At 48.6% G+C, this 15,644-nt stretch overlaps 1 protein-coding gene across 1 annotated transcript in view; it reads right to left on the bottom strand.

Annotated features, from left to right (window-relative positions):
- il1rapl1a (interleukin 1 receptor accessory protein-like 1a) overlaps positions 1 to 14,445 on the bottom strand; it is a 239,425-nt gene extending 224,980 nt beyond the window's left edge. Inside the window, exon 1 of the mRNA XM_035394324.1 lies at positions 13,591 to 14,445. The gene's annotated coding sequence lies outside the window, so the exon portion shown is untranslated. The remainder of the gene's footprint in view (positions 1 to 13,590) is intronic.
- Positions 14,446 to 15,644: the final 1,199 nt, after the last annotated feature.

The raw sequence follows: 15,644 nt of genomic DNA, 5'->3' as shown, positions 1-15,644 counted from the left end.
GTTTAATCCCCATTAGTTAAGTCGACGGGATCAGTTACGTCCCCTCGTCGCAGAGGTCGCCCCGAAAGCACGTTAATCCCGCCGCGGGGACGGCCGTCCTCTCGTGCGGTGAGTTCATTTCGCGGTCGCGCCCAACCGTGCCCGCAGCTGGCGCTGAAATCCCCGCCGGGGAGCGCGTTTTTTGACCCGTGGAGGCGGGCCAGGCGGGCGGCGGTGGTGGCGGTGGGCGTGGCGCGGACGCAGACGCAGACGCAGACGCACGCGCGTCTCTCCCGCCGATTCGATTCAATTCGCGGGGCACTGCCTTCCCTTCCTGGCGGAATGCGCGACGCGACGCCCTGGCCGCCCCCCCCCCCCCCTTTTTAAACCGGCCCAATTACGCTCCTCTCTTCCGCCTCTTTGCGCCCCGTGCATGGCGGCAGCGGGCGGCAGCGGGCGGCGGTTAAAAATCAATCCCCCGCCTGAGCGGGCAAGGTCGCGACTCACCGGCGGGGGGGAATTCAGGCTCCAGGCCAGCCACTTTGGGGAGGGCTCTCAAGGACACACACTTGAACTGGGATTGAGACTTCCAGGCCGGGGTCCGGGGGCTGGGGGGCTGGGGGGGAGGGTAAGAGAGGTTTGGCCCTACCTGTCCAATGAACTGTCGCTAGACAAAATCTACAGGAGAAAAGGCTGCTGCTGCCAAGTATATAGAGGATATTTAAGACAGAGCTACCTGCTGCAGCACCAAACACTCACCCCACTGCAGCACTACACACTCAACCCACTGAGCACCAAACACTTACCCCACTGCAGCACCAAACACTCAGCCCGCTGCAGCACCACTCAACCCACTGCAGCACTACATACTCAACCCACTGAGCACCAAACACTCACCCCACTGCAGCACCAAACACACACCCCACTGCAGCACCACTCAACCCACTGAATCACCACACACTCACCCCACTACAGCACCACTCAACCAACTGCAGTACCAAACACTAACCCCACTGAAGCACCAAACACTCACCCTGCTGCAGCACCAAACACTCACCCTGCTGCAGCACCACTCAACCCACTAAAGCACCAAACACTCAACCCGCTGCAGCACCATTCACCCCTGCTGTAGCAGGACTCACTCAACGCTGCTGCTGCACCACTCAACCCACTGAAGCACCAAACACTAACCCCACTGAAGCACCACACATTCACCCTGCTGTAGCAGGACTCACTCAACGCTGCTGCTGCACCACTCAACCCACTGAAGCACCAAACACTCACCCCACTGAAGCACCACTCAACATGCTGCAGCACCAAACACTCACCCCGCTGCAGCACCACTCAACCTCGCCGCAGCACCAAAAACTCAACCCCACTGCAGCACCACTCACCACGCTGCAGCCCCAAAAACTCAACCCCGCCGCAGCACCACTCAACCCCGCCGCAGCAGCAGCATCCGCACCGTCAGCAGGGCCGGGCCGCGCGGCTGCGGCGCCATCAGTCAGCCGGCGAGGAGCGGCCTCCGCCGCCCGCCGGTACACAACAAATGAATATTGATGGCAGTGAAAGGGATGCTGTTATGATACGGTCTGAGGGCTGAAGATTACACTGTCTGAAGCCATGATGAAGCCGCTCCTTTATTGCTTGTTTCTTTAATGAATGAATGCAAAGCATTTAAATTTAGTGGCACTGCAGCTGGACAGTGCCACCCAAGAGGCAGTCGAAAGGCACAAAGCTTTCCAGAACAAGGAGGTGCTGGGGGTTGGGGGTGGCGGGGGTTGGGGTTCGGGGGGGGGGGGGGGTTTGCTTCACTTCCTGTGTGGGTGAAAGATTCCCATGGCGACCGGCCTGTCTTTATTAAATAGTAAATAAACCTGAAGGTTCTCCCGCTAACATGCGCGGCCAGTCCGCTAAACGCATTCAAATTCACACGAGACGCAGCGTCCACTGAACTGCTGCCGCACGGTTTCATCTGTCCAATCACCGCCTTTACAGTGGCTCCTTGGGGTGCAGTGGGGGGGGGGGGGGGGGGGAGGTAAGGGAGGGGGGTTGCTGCTGGCAGTTCCACCAGTAGCCTCTGTGCTTACTCACTGTAACAGGGGAAAGAAAATCCACCCAAACAAAAAAAGCTCCATTCTTCAGCCAAAAAATACACCGAATACAAAGCAAGACAAATGTCCCTCTCTCTCAGTGTGGCAGAAACGCTTAGCAGCGCAGGGGGAGAAAAAAAAAAAAGAGAAATTTGCTGCCACTTAATTGCTGAAGAAAGCAAACTGTGCAGACGCAGTCAAACAGGGTTAAGTTCCAATAACACAGCCTGCTGAGCTGTCTGCAAAGTCAAACAGGCTCAAGTTCCAGTAACACAGCCTGCTGAGCTGTCTGCACAGTCAAACAGGCTCAAGTTCCAGTAACACAGCCTGCTGAGCTGTCTGCACAGTCAAACAGGCTCAAGTTCCAGTAACACAGCCTGCTGAGCTGTCTGCAAAGTCAAACAGGCTCAAGTTCCAGTAACACAGCCTGCTGAGCTGTCTGCACAGTCAAGCAGGGTTAAATTTCAGTAACACAGCCTGCTGAGTTCTTTACACGGTCAAGCAGGGTTCAGCTGCAATAACACAGCCTGCTGAGTTCTCTGCACAGTCAAGCAGGGTTCAGTTGCAATAACACAGCCTGCTGTGCTCTCTACACAGTCAAGCAGTGTTAAATTTCAGTAGCACAGCCTGCTGTGTTCTCTACACAGTCAAGCAGGGTTCAGTTGCAATAACACAGCCTGCTGTGCTCTCCGCTTTAGGGCGGTAGGTCAGATACGGTGAGGTCGCACGCGCTGGCGCCTCCTGAACACCTGACCACCCTCAAGCTGATTATTATGTATACCACAGACACCAGGACAGCGGAGAATAAACACTGCCATTGATCTGGAATTCCTAAAGGAGGATGTGTGGATGTGTGTGTTTGTGTGTGTGCATGTGTGTGTGTGTGTGTGTGTGTTTACACTGCAGCAGCACAGCAATTATTCATATCTATTGTGAGGAGGGAAGATTAATATCTGACGAAGAGGATGGCTCCTCATGCAGGGGCTCATAGGCCAGGAATTCGGACAGCGAGTTTATCCGATACAGTGCAGCACTGGGAACGGGAACCGTGGGGCATTTAGAGAGAAGATCTGTTCCCCCGGGTTCCCCAACTACAGGGGCTTCCCCCTACAGCCAGGCCCACTGCTAATCTCAAATAGGCAGGTCCCCCCTACTGCTCATACACAGCCAGGTCCCCACTACTCACACACAGTCAGGTCCCCACTACTCACACACAGCCAGGTCCCCACTACTCACACACAGCCAGGTCCCCCCTACTACTCACACACAGTCAGGTCCCCACTACTCAAACACAGCCAGGTCCCCACTACTCACACACAGCCAGGTCCCCCCTACTACTCACACACAGTCAGGTCCCCACTACTCACACACAGTCTCCCTCTACTCACACACAACCATGTCCCCACTACTCACACACAGTCAGGTCCCCACTACTCACACACAGTCTCCCTCTACTCACACACAACCAGGTCCCCACTGCTCACACACAGTCAGGTCCCCACTATTCACACACAGTCAGTGCCCCGCTACTCACACACAACCAGGTCCCCACTACTCACACACAGCCAGGTCTCTACTACTCACACACAGTCAGGTCCCCACTACTCACACACAGTCAAGTCCCTACTACTCACACACAGTCAGGTCCCCACTACTCACACACAGTCTCCCTCTACTCACACACAACCAGGTCCCCACTACTCACACACAGTCAGGTCCCCACTATTCACACACAGTCAGTGCCCCGCTACTCACACACAACCAGGTCCCCACTACTCACACACAGTCAGGTCTCTACTACTCACACACAGTCAGGTCCCCACTACTCACACACAGTCTCCCTCTACTCACACACAACCAGGTCCCCACTACTCACACACAGCCAGGTCCCCACTATTCACACAGTCAGTGCCCCGCTACTCACACACAACCATGTCCCCACTACTCACACACAGTCTCCCTCTACTCACACACTGCCAGGCCCCATGTATAAACAGGCCTTATTGCCTCTCAGGGCACAACTGAGAACTGGATGTTCTGCTCCACAGTATTACAGGCACACACCTCATCTTCAGGGATGCCTAAAAGTATATTAAAATATTTTTATCATATTTATATTTTTGTAAAATAAAATTCCTCCCATAAACTTTACAGAATAAACCTAAATCTAAATGTTAGAGGCACTGGGTTTCTTAGCAGCTTACTTACTTAGTACAGAAACTATTACAAGCATGAACTATACAAGCCACATTCCATGTAAAATACGTGAACATACATGCACTGGAAACAGTGCCTGTCGTCTTCATCCGTGCAATCGTCTGTTCAGCCACTCTCCAGGAGCACCAGTAAGTTTCCTCAGGACTGCCGTCTATTACACACTGCATGCAGCCTGACATCTGTGTCTTTACTGGGGGAAATTAGGGTACCGTGAATATGACAGCAGCGGTCACCGGGGATTGGTCGTAATGAGCCCCCGGACACCGAGGGCCATGACTGAACAACAAGCCCGCGACTGCTACGCCCAGGACCGCGGATGCAATTAAGCCCTACTAGTGCCAAACATCTCCACACTTAGACAGCACCTGGACGAGCGACCTGAGGGAGCACTCTGCAGTTTCTCTCTCTCTCTCTCTCTCTCTCTCTCTCTCTCTCGCTCTGTCATTTTCCTCAGGAGCAACTGTAAATGCGCATGATGGAATCGCTCCTTCGCGCTAATGTGGAGCCTGTCACAGCCGAGAGTCCGGTAAATCTCAAGGTTTTCTCCTTTTCCCTCTCCTTCTATCTCCATTGTAATTTGTTGGCACCTCAAACTCATGAATGACTCATCGGCACAGCTGAAGAGAAGAGATTCAAATGTGACCCCCCCCCCTCCCCTCTCAATTTTACAGTTATGGCATGTTGATTCACATTCACACACACACACACACACACACACACACACACACTTCACAATTCATAAAAATGCCAGTGTCTGTGTCTGGATCTTAATTTCAGCAACCTGACAGTCCACCGATAGCTTGAAACCCGAGCTCACTGCTGTAGCCCTGCTATTGAAGAGGCCTTCAGGGCCTTTGTTTGTTTTCTTTCCCTGTGTTTCATCTGACCACCATTTCATCTCCCAGAATTCCTCTGGGAAGCTCCTATATGCATTTCCCCCATCCCATCCCTCCCCCCACCCCCCACCCTCCTCCCTCATCCTCTGAGGATGGGATGTACACTGACAGTAAGAAAATCATTTTATTAAGGTCTGGGCAAAGGGGGAGGGGGGGTGTGTGCACAGTTTACATGAGCCAGTTATAACAGGGTCTGTAAAATCCTACGCAGACCAAAAGCCAAGCCCGGAAATTCACTGGGAAGAGCGGCATTCCCAACTGGAATTTCCTAATCTTTTTGGAGAGCAGGGAAGCGCTCCCTGGCTCAGATATCGGCAGAAGCAGAACATAAGCAGCTGATTAAAAACGGGCTCGTGTTAACCGCAGCGGTGGGGGGGGGGGGAGCCGTCCACTCGTGTGGTATAACTGCCTGATCGGGGGGGGGTGGGGGGGGGGGGGAGATACACGCACAGAAGAAAAGACCCAAATTCCAGCACTAAAAAAATTATTATGAGGGGAGCACAACCTTCAGTCCATCAACCGCTCACCAGGTTCCCCCCGGACCCGAATGAAATGTTGCCCCTCGTTCAGCTTCTCAACGAGTTCAAGTCAGAGAGAGTTGTGGCTCCCCTTTCCCCCCCCCCACCCCACCCAATAAAAGCTCAGTTTCTGGGGCCTATACTCATTTCTAACACTGTAATAAACGCTATTTCTCCGCACACAAGGTATAAGACTGGCATAAAGGTGACCAAACGGACAGAGCTGGCTGTATGTGATCGGGGAACCAGAGCAAAAAGAATAGTGCAAACTTTTCTTCTGACATTTGCATTTTTTAAAATGATTATATGATATTATATTATTTTTGTTTGGTTTATAGAGCACGACCAGCATCAAATATCTTATATTAATAAGAAATATTCTCCTAAAACAACATGAAATTGTCTTTTTGTGTGTGTGCATGCGTGCCTGTGTGCGTGTACGTACAGGGTTACGAGATGCACAGTCCCTAAGAATATACACACATTTTAACTCTCGGTACATAATACAGAAATTAAAAATATTCTTTTCCCGCAATATTTCTGTAATTGTTACGTTTCTGTCGGCCGGGCCGAAGGACGGCGCGCAAAAAAAACCCGCGCGGTCCCGACCGCCATCTCCGCCAGGGGAATGGCGGAACGGCGGACCGGCGGACCGTCATGTCGCGGGTTTTGGATTCTGACAGACGCGGATGAGCCGCTTTATCTTCCCCGTCTCGTTCCGTTCCGTTCGCGAGAACGAGCGCGAGCGCGCCTCCTCCCCACCCCCCACCCCCCCGTTCCCCCGTTCCCCTCGCGGCCTTTCCGGAGGGCGAAATCTGACAGCTTCTCTCTCTCTCTCTCTGTCTCTCTCTCTCTCTCTGTCTCTCTCTCTCTCCCTCCGTCCCTCTCTCTCTCTCTCTGTCTCTCTATGTCTTTCTCTCTCTCTCTGTCTCTCTCTCTCTCCCTCCCTCTGTCTCTCTCTCTCCCCTTCTCTCTGTCTCTTTCTCTCCCTCCCTCTCTCTCTCTCTCCCCCTCTCTCTGTCTCCCTCCCTCTCTCTCTCCCCCTCTCTCTGTCTCTTTCTCTCCCTCTCTCTCTCTCTCCCCCTCTCTCTGTCTCCCTCTCTCTCTCTCTCCCCCTCTCTCTGTCTCCCTCCCTCTCGGCCGCCCCGTGTCCGGCACGTGACCATTTTTTTTTTTTCCCAAAAAAAATAAATAAATAAATAAAAAAAGAGAAGTGTGTCGCGGGCTCATTGCCATTCCTTAGGTGGCGCTTCGGTATCGCCGCGGCGGCGGTGGTTCCCCGGGAAACCGTGCATGCGCCGCGCTCGCCTGATATTTTCTAATGGAGTGCGTGCATGTGATAGATGCTCCTGACATCAAAATGGCATGAAATAGCACGGCTAGTCCTCTGGTCGTGTGACTACAGAAACGCAGGCTGACTTGTGACTACTTAAACTGTCCCTCTCTTCAAATAGCACTTTGCTATCGGTTAGCAGAGGCTCTTACCTGGAGCAATGTACTGTGGCGAAGAACATCAGTGTTGCTCTCAGGAATACATAAATGTGATATCACCAAGAAAGCAGAGAGGCCCATTAATAATCAATATGTGTAATGTTAACCTAGCAAAAAAAAAAATTGTATTGCAACTGAAGGAAGTACCGCTAGACAGAGTACCACTTTACACAGCTACAGCGATGACATTTTCCAAAGGGAAATTCAGAGAAAGTTTAGAAAGTTGAGTCTGAAGAGGTCGGCCTACGGTCTGTGTCAGAACATGGGCTGGGTCGCCGTTGTTCTGACTGTGATGGGAAGCTCACTCCACCAATGGGGGGGGCCAGAACTGACAGGATATGACCTGGCAGAGCAGGCACGCCAGATGCCCAACGACAGCAGAACGAAGATGTCTCTGTAGGTGAAGTAGGGTTTTAACAATCTTTTTAGCTGCCTGATGGGATAGCACCAAGGCTTTGAACTTCATGTGAGCTTAAATAGGTGTGTGGGGAGGGGGGAGTGACATGGCTGGGGAGGTCATAGCTAAAATTAGCAGCAGTATTCTGGAGTAGCTACAGAGGTCTGACGACAGAGGCAGGGAGGGAGTTGCAGTAGTCAGGCGGGAGATGATCACCTGGTCTAAGATCTGGGTTGAGTATGTGGTGCTGATGGGACAGAGTCTTCAGAATTCAAAAAACAATTCAGATATTGAGCCTGAAAGAACTGGTTTCAATTTCTTCATAAAACAGTTAAATGCAATGAGGAGGACAACCTTCCACTTAAATATTATAAAGTATAAATTAATCCTGTCAAATGTAAGTTTTGAGTTAGTTGTTTTCCCCTGCATAAGGGCAAAATTATGAGAATCATATTTTTTAACATATAGTCCTGTTGGCACATTGTAAAATTTCCATTCGAATCCAGGCCACAAGTAAATAAACCTGTTAAAGGTAAAGTGCAGGCTTTATGCATTGTGTATGTGAGTGTGTGTGCATGTGTGTATGCACCCGTGAGTGAGTGAGTGTGTGTGTGTATGTATGAGTGCATGTGTCTGTGTCTGTGTGCATATGTGTGCGTGTGAGTGTGCATCTGATGTGTGTGTGTGTGTGTATGGATCTTTTTCCTTTAATGAGTCTATAGCGATAGTCAATATACAGGCCCCTCTGTGCAATTCCTCTGTGATTAACTTATGCACCAGTGGCAATAATTTTGCTGACGGAGAAAGTGTTGAAACTCTTAGCCTCATCTTTAAGAAGGAAAAAAAAAAAAAAAAGTTTCAGTGCAGATCCGTTTGAACCAAGTTGCTGGAGTTCTTTTGATCTGCACACCTCTGATTTCTGAACTACAGGCAAAAATAACAGCATGATCCCCTTGTGCCGAAAATATCCACTCCGCCTCAGTGTGTAATCCCCAGGTCTCCAGTGCAACACGGCCTTGGCTGATTCTTGGGGGTGTACGTGTGTGTGCGTGGGGGGGGAGCTGTGGGGGGGGGGTATTGGAGGGTATAAGTACAAAGTTGTTTCTGCATCCCTGAGCTCTGGTTCGAAACCCTACAAGCCTCACTCACTTCAGGAAATGCCTCCAGCAACCATCAGAGCCTTCTGCAGTAATCACACAAAGAGCAACGAGACTGGCTCCTCCAGACTCTCCCCCCCCCCCCCCCCCCCCCCTTAAAAAAACAAAAGTCACAGCCTATCGCTCAGAAACAGCAAACCCCCAGCCTCCTCCCCAGAGGTCAGTGCAGTGCCCCCCTGTCGGAGAGAGGGACATTCCGCACATGAGCAGCAGACCCTCCCAAACTAAACTCTTCGACTTAATTGACTGTGCAGTCCTGGTGCAGATCTGCCCTGGCAGAGGCAGCGTGATGGGGCCTCATAAATTTAAAAACATCCCTCCTCTGCGGAGCAATGGCTCCTGATGGCCAAAGCTTCCAGCACTTTGTGTGTGTGTGTGTGTGTGTGTGTGTTTGCGTGGCACGTGTGTGTGTGTGTGTGTGTGTGTGTGTGTTTGCGTGGCACGTGTGTGTGTGTGTGTGTGTGTGTGTGTGTGTGAGCGTGTGCATGAGTGTGTGTGTGCGCGTGTGTGTACGTGTTTTTGTGTGCGTGCGTTTGTGTGTGTGGGCATGTGTGCGTGTGTTTGTGTGTGTGCATTTGTGTGTGTGTGGGCATGTGTATGTGTGTTTGCAGGTGTGCGTGGCGCATGTGTGTGTGTGTGTGTGTGTGTGTGTGTGTGTGTGTGTGTGTGTGTGTGTGTGAAAGCGTGTGAGTGTGTGCGCGCGTGTGTATGTGTTTGTGTATGTGTTTTTGTGTGTCTGTGTGTGTGTAAGCGTGTGCATACGTGTGTGTGTGTGTGTGTGCTTGTGTGTTTGTGTGTGCATGTGCGTGTGACAGATTGATATTAAATAAAAATATTCCTAGCAGCAATGATGACCTCTTAGTATTAAACTGAAGCATCTTGTTGTAGGCTTGGGTTTCTAACAGACATGAATACCATGGAAACCAATCTGTTGTTCAACCTCAATGATATTGTTTCAAAAGATTATGAAATCACCCAAATAGGCTATGAATAACTGTCGGCATCATCATAAAAACAAAAGAAAAAACAGTGCTATTAATCAAACATGTAAATAAATGTATGAACTAAATAGGTTATCGTCAAGCATCGCCCTGCATTGTTACCAGATATCTATGGAAAAGTGAGAAACCTGGCCTTACGACGGTGAATACACCAAGTTGTGCTTCTCGAGCGAAACGAAAAGGGCCGAGACATAATATTTCATGAATGCGCGCGCGCGCGCGCACATACACACACACACACACCTAAAAATAAACTACCTTGTTCTACAAATCCACATGCGCCCATTAAGCGCAGTCCCTTAAAACACGGCAAAAGCGAAGCCACTCGAACGATTCCCACGTGAATTGCCAGGTCAGAAACCGCAATGGTGTACCCATATTAATTAAACAGTGACATCAAAATGTCATATTCAAGTAAATGAATACACCAGCACTTGACATTCCAACCTCATGTATAAAATCGGTCTGTAATGGAGCCCCAGGGTATGAATGAAGCAGCTCATCTACGATGGCCGCATAATGGCTTTTTAACAGCGCCTAATACACACCAGAAGTCATATAAAACAATTGAATGCTAATGCATCCACTGGGAAGATAGGGAAAAAAAAAAAAAAAAAACGTTCATGGAATGTTGGCCTACTCTAGACCGCAACGGGCTGCAGTTAAAGCCTCGTGCATTATTAACACGCTGACGTGAGATGTAGTACGTTTTGGTATGTGGTATTGTTTTCCGGGGCGCTATCAACCACGGATCCCCTTCAACAGCCGGGATGTGTATGAAAGTGATTCAAGTTTTCCACTAAAAAAATCTTTAAAATAAAATAAGAGATTTTAGTTAGGTGGTGGCACTCTTTAGAGAAATGGACAAAGAGGGAATAGCATAAATGACTGAACCAAGCTGAATCTTTCATAACGCTATTAGCAGATATATAAATACGGGCAGTAATCTCGTATTGAACATTTTAAAAGGTAACAACGGACTTCTTTTATTGTTTCGGGGGGGGGGGGGGCGGGGTACAGAGTCCAAAATTGGAACCGGTTTGATTTCATTTTAGCCACAGCATACTATGGTAATAAACATCTTCATCTAATAAACTGACAAAATTCTAAAGCCTTATATTAACGCTGTGCGAATTCCGAGGCAGCAAATATAGACAGCGCATAACCACAGGACACAGGACGTGCATGTGAGAGGGGGTGGGCGAACACTGCGTTGCGCTGTATCAAACTGCGTGGTTACTTGCCTACATTTGGAATATATAACTACGCCCATACATTACCAACACAATTAAACAGTCGATTTTACGGCACAACATGTAGTCTTGCTACGCTCTTGCAGGAAATGGGAAAGTTGTGAAAAGCCAGACGCATATTGTGCATATGATTTAAAACGGATTAAAAAAAAAATATATATATATATATCTGTGTATCCCTTGGTTGTTTAGCCATTTTCCAGCAATAAATCATCTGTTATTCCCCGATAAGAACCTTGTTATCTCGCATTATTCGTTATCTCGTCTTCTGTCTGAAGTATCTGCCCGGTCGTTGCACTGGGCCGCGACCGTATGATGTGAACTGACCCAGGTTTCAGAAACGCGGCATGCGAAGGAGCTGTCAGTTCAGCACTGCGGGTCAAACTGTGATTTACTGGCTGGCTGGCTGCTGCGACTCCAAAACCACAGCACTACGTAATCTAATTTAGGTCTAAACTATTCAACGAAAATTCTCATTAAAATCCAATGAATACAGCCTACACACTGGACAGAGTAGAGGTATTTACTAAATCACCGTTCAAACACCGACACCCAAATGAACATTTTCCACACAGTCAGTACAATAATAATAATACAATCATTCGTTAAAACAAATTAACGAACAGTATTCATGGCTGCATTCAAACCTCACAAAAAAAGGAAAGATAGTTCTCTCCTGATTGGCACCATTACCAAAAGGAGCGTGGATTAACCAGGCGCGCGGTAGCCTAACATCTAAAACGCCTAAACGGGATGTACAGTGGCTGACCTCCAAGTGGCCGATGGCAACACCTTGTCAGCATTGATTTGTGCCCAAGCCGCTATAGGCTACGTGGTTTCCCGTCGGTTCTCCTGCATTATATAGCTTTGTCTTAATGGAATTACATGATACATCCAATAAAGTAGGGCCATTACATTTTTACATTTCTAATCGATAACTTGTTTATTACAGATTAAATCTTCGATATCCCCCACAGGACACAGACATTTATCCTAACGAGTTCCTCCTCTCTATATTAGACAGGCTTAGGCTACTGCACGAGGGTAGGGCTACACAAAATAACTTGAATGGTAAAGTGCATACCGTGGATATACAGACGAGTGGTTCAGAAGTGGAATGAAGAGACGGTGGGGGGTCGTTTTCATTTAATAGAAAAGCAGCACTGGTAGGATCTTCATTAATACCGCGAGCATATTTCACTATAACCTTTTCCCATTCACCATTGCCAGATGCCTATGCACCTTTAATTCCCCTCATGGAGGACTTAATTTGACTGCAATTCGTTAGCAGCTTACTCATTTCGACGTCAATCACGCGGGTAAAAAGCCACCTGTACACTTGTAATAGAATAAACCGCAACAGCTTGAGCACAAGCTTGAACCCCGGATCGATACGGCATCGCTTCACAGAAAACTGGCTACCAGCGATTTCGGATATAGTCCACCATCTATAGCTCGAGGCAGCATGCGCCAATCTTTTCGGCTCTATGGGGAACTTCGCAGTCCACAATGACGTCCCTTGTGCGATCAGTAATACAATTAATATTAAATCCCCCCTTTGCAAATCGTAGCATCTGCGCCATTTGGCGAGAACGCATAAGAATCCAGCACCAGTCATAGTTGTCTAAGTCGTATACACATAACGCCACCCGCAACAATGATATAGATGTAAACGTCTTTTTTGTTCTGTTTTTTTTTAAAAATACTCTCTCTCTCGGTCTCTCTCTCTCGCACACACACACGCACACACGAACACACACACACGGCGAGGCATCTCCACAATATTAAATCAAAGAATTCATTGTGTCTACCATTTGGTTACACGTGTATGTCCATTTCATTATTATTTCGTTCTCGAACCCAGCAGACATCTTCTACGGCGAATATAAGTTACACTTGCATTGTTCGTCGGGAAACAGTTTTACACAATTCAACAAATATCGTGCAGTATTCCCATCTGACGGCATGGATGAATCATACTCAGACCATAACCGAGAATGACCCGATTTATAAATACTTTATCGAAATATACGATTGTAATCCACCGGACCGACGGTGGAACCATAATGTAACAATCATGAGGCTACTGCAGTGTGTTATCAACTCCTGAATTGTACCATTTAAAATCAGCCATTTTATGACTCATGATAATGTTTGGACTAAAGTCGTGTTAAACAAAAATGTCAAATTTACATTATCATAATTCCACCGCGGTTCTGGTCTTGGGTGTAACCTATAGAAAGGACGACGGCTCACGATTCCTTCCGCCACACAAACTGCTGCCAAGTGATGAACTTGAAAGGCATTTCAGACGGGCACAATGCTCCACCAGCGATTCATCTGGCCCGGTTATTTAAATCGGTAAACAGTAAAATACGACCCTGCTGATTTACAGTGAGCTTTTACATAACTGCAGCAACTTCATACATTCCGCCAATGGAGGCTACATCCAGAGGATCAATGCGTCACTGCAATCACCGAAGTAGCCTACCCATTTAATTAAGGACCGCCAACTTTATCAAACGGCGGCCGGGGGGGCTGGGGGAGGGGGGGGAGCTGCGACATTCCACCGAAAGAAATGATCTTACCTGCAAACCAGCTATCGAAATGGTCCGATTCCGTCAGTCAATAAAAAAATCTATGACCATCACAAAGCCGGATCAGCAAAAATAGCACGTTTCCCCCCGTCTTGCGTGTGCAGGTGAAAAATGATATTTCAGTCGAATATCCCATTCACGCAATTGCCAAGTTGTCCAAACGGTGGTTTAATCCAATAGAAACAAGCATATTTTCTGCCTGGTGGTGCGGCTTCCTTTCGATAAACGCGATCCACGGGTGGGGAAAACAGAATATCAATTAAAAGATTATCAAAGAGGAAAAGATGGAGAGAAACTGAAGGACAATATTAGAAACCAAAGAAGTCCGGTTGTTTTATGACGATGACTGTTGATTATGGACGCTCTAGACGTGCTATGCGTTACCGACCATCCCCAATGTAAATGTGCAGTCTTCGGTTCGGCGCGCAGCAGAGAGGACTGTATATCTATGTATATTTCACAAGTATCCAGCAATACCCGATCCGATGGGGTTTTCCTCCTTACTGGTGCTGTGTGAATGCTCACAAACCTCGCTGCTTATACATTTGTCTCCGTGGTCCTAAAGTCCGCAGACAATGTCGCCAGCTTTTCAACAAGCGTTTTAAACCCAGCATTGTGTGTGCTGAGCGGAGAGGGGAAAAAAAATAAAATCAAAATAAAGCAGACAGCTAGGCTATACTATACAATACCTAATTTCAAAACGCAGAGAAACAGACGTTGTCGTTCCGAATCTGGACCATAAAGGCACCTGCGAAGGCTGAATGCTACGCGCGCGGATCCCCTGACGCCGCCTCCATCCTCCCCTTCACGAGAATGCGGCTTCAAACGAGGAGCCCGGTCGCCAACGCAGAGCGAGCCTAAAAGTACCCTTACCGCCGCCCAATGGAAAAAGTAGAAACGATTCCGTGATCCTTTTCAGTCCGGGGCCAATAACCTTACTGAGTCTTTTCCAATATAACAATTACAGAGCATCTCCCCGGGGTTCAGAAAAGGTTTTCTATATTGTAATGGTGGTTGTGGTGCTAAGTGAACTCAGTAAAATATTCTACACTTTATAGAGAAACCAGCCACTGCAGTCCTGTGGCTACTCCAAAGCACAGGAGAAGGTCAGGGGAAGCAAGACCCCTTGCAACACAGAGTAAAGTTACTGGTTGAAGGAGAAGACCAAGATCATTTAGAAAACTGCCTGCCCTCCCCATAATCCTCTGCTGCAGCTATTTGCATATCAGGGAGATGCAGCTGTTTCGAAGCCTGCAGCCATCAAACTGTTTTTCCCTCTTCGGTCTCTTTGTGCACGTCCCGTCTCCTGGGAGCTGGGGTGGGAGGGGCCTATTTCCCAGCGCCGAGAGCACCTGGACTCACCAGGACCAGGTGGAATTGCACTGAAGCGGCACACCTGACCCCTGTGGCTGCAGGTACAAATCCCAAAACGCCAAAGCGCACTGCGCTGCTGAATAAATCACTCACGGAGGAGAATGTGAGATTGTCCAGGACCGAGGAGTACAATGGAGAACGCTTCCCGTTATCACGTATCAGACCAATGGGATGAAGAGGACCGTCACTGTTCACTCAGCCGTGGTCTCCGTAGGACCAGAAACCTGGGTCCCAGTCACATGACACACCTCTCTACCCCCTCCGCCATAGCGTACGCAGTTATGCTTTAAGACAAAGACGGCCTCCTCCCTGCTCGACTCTAACAGAGACCAGAAGGGTCACCTGAACAGAACACCTGCAGAAACCAGGTTGCTGTTGGAAGCGTCTCCAGGGCCAGGGGTGAACAGTCTTGGCTCTCGGTCCAGCCGACAAGCTCAAACCCCAGTATCCTTTGGACAGGCCAACTGGGGCAGTAAGATCCCATTTATCATGTTCATAAAGCGGGTAACCAGGGCTGGGCTCAGTTCCATTTCTCTTCAGTAAACTCAAGAAGAAATTAATTAAAATGCAATTTATGAATAAAAATTAAAATTCTCTGTTTTTAAGTTTTATGTTCTAATGTTTGAGGTTCCAAATACGTTCCATCATAACTTTTTAATTCATTAATTGAG

This window comes from Anguilla anguilla, chromosome 15, assembly GCF_013347855.1.
Source record: "Anguilla anguilla isolate fAngAng1 chromosome 15, fAngAng1.pri, whole genome shotgun sequence".
NCBI classification, from domain to species: Eukaryota; Metazoa; Chordata; class Actinopteri; order Anguilliformes; family Anguillidae; genus Anguilla; species Anguilla anguilla.
This window is presented reverse-complemented; position numbering and strand designations above follow the sequence as displayed.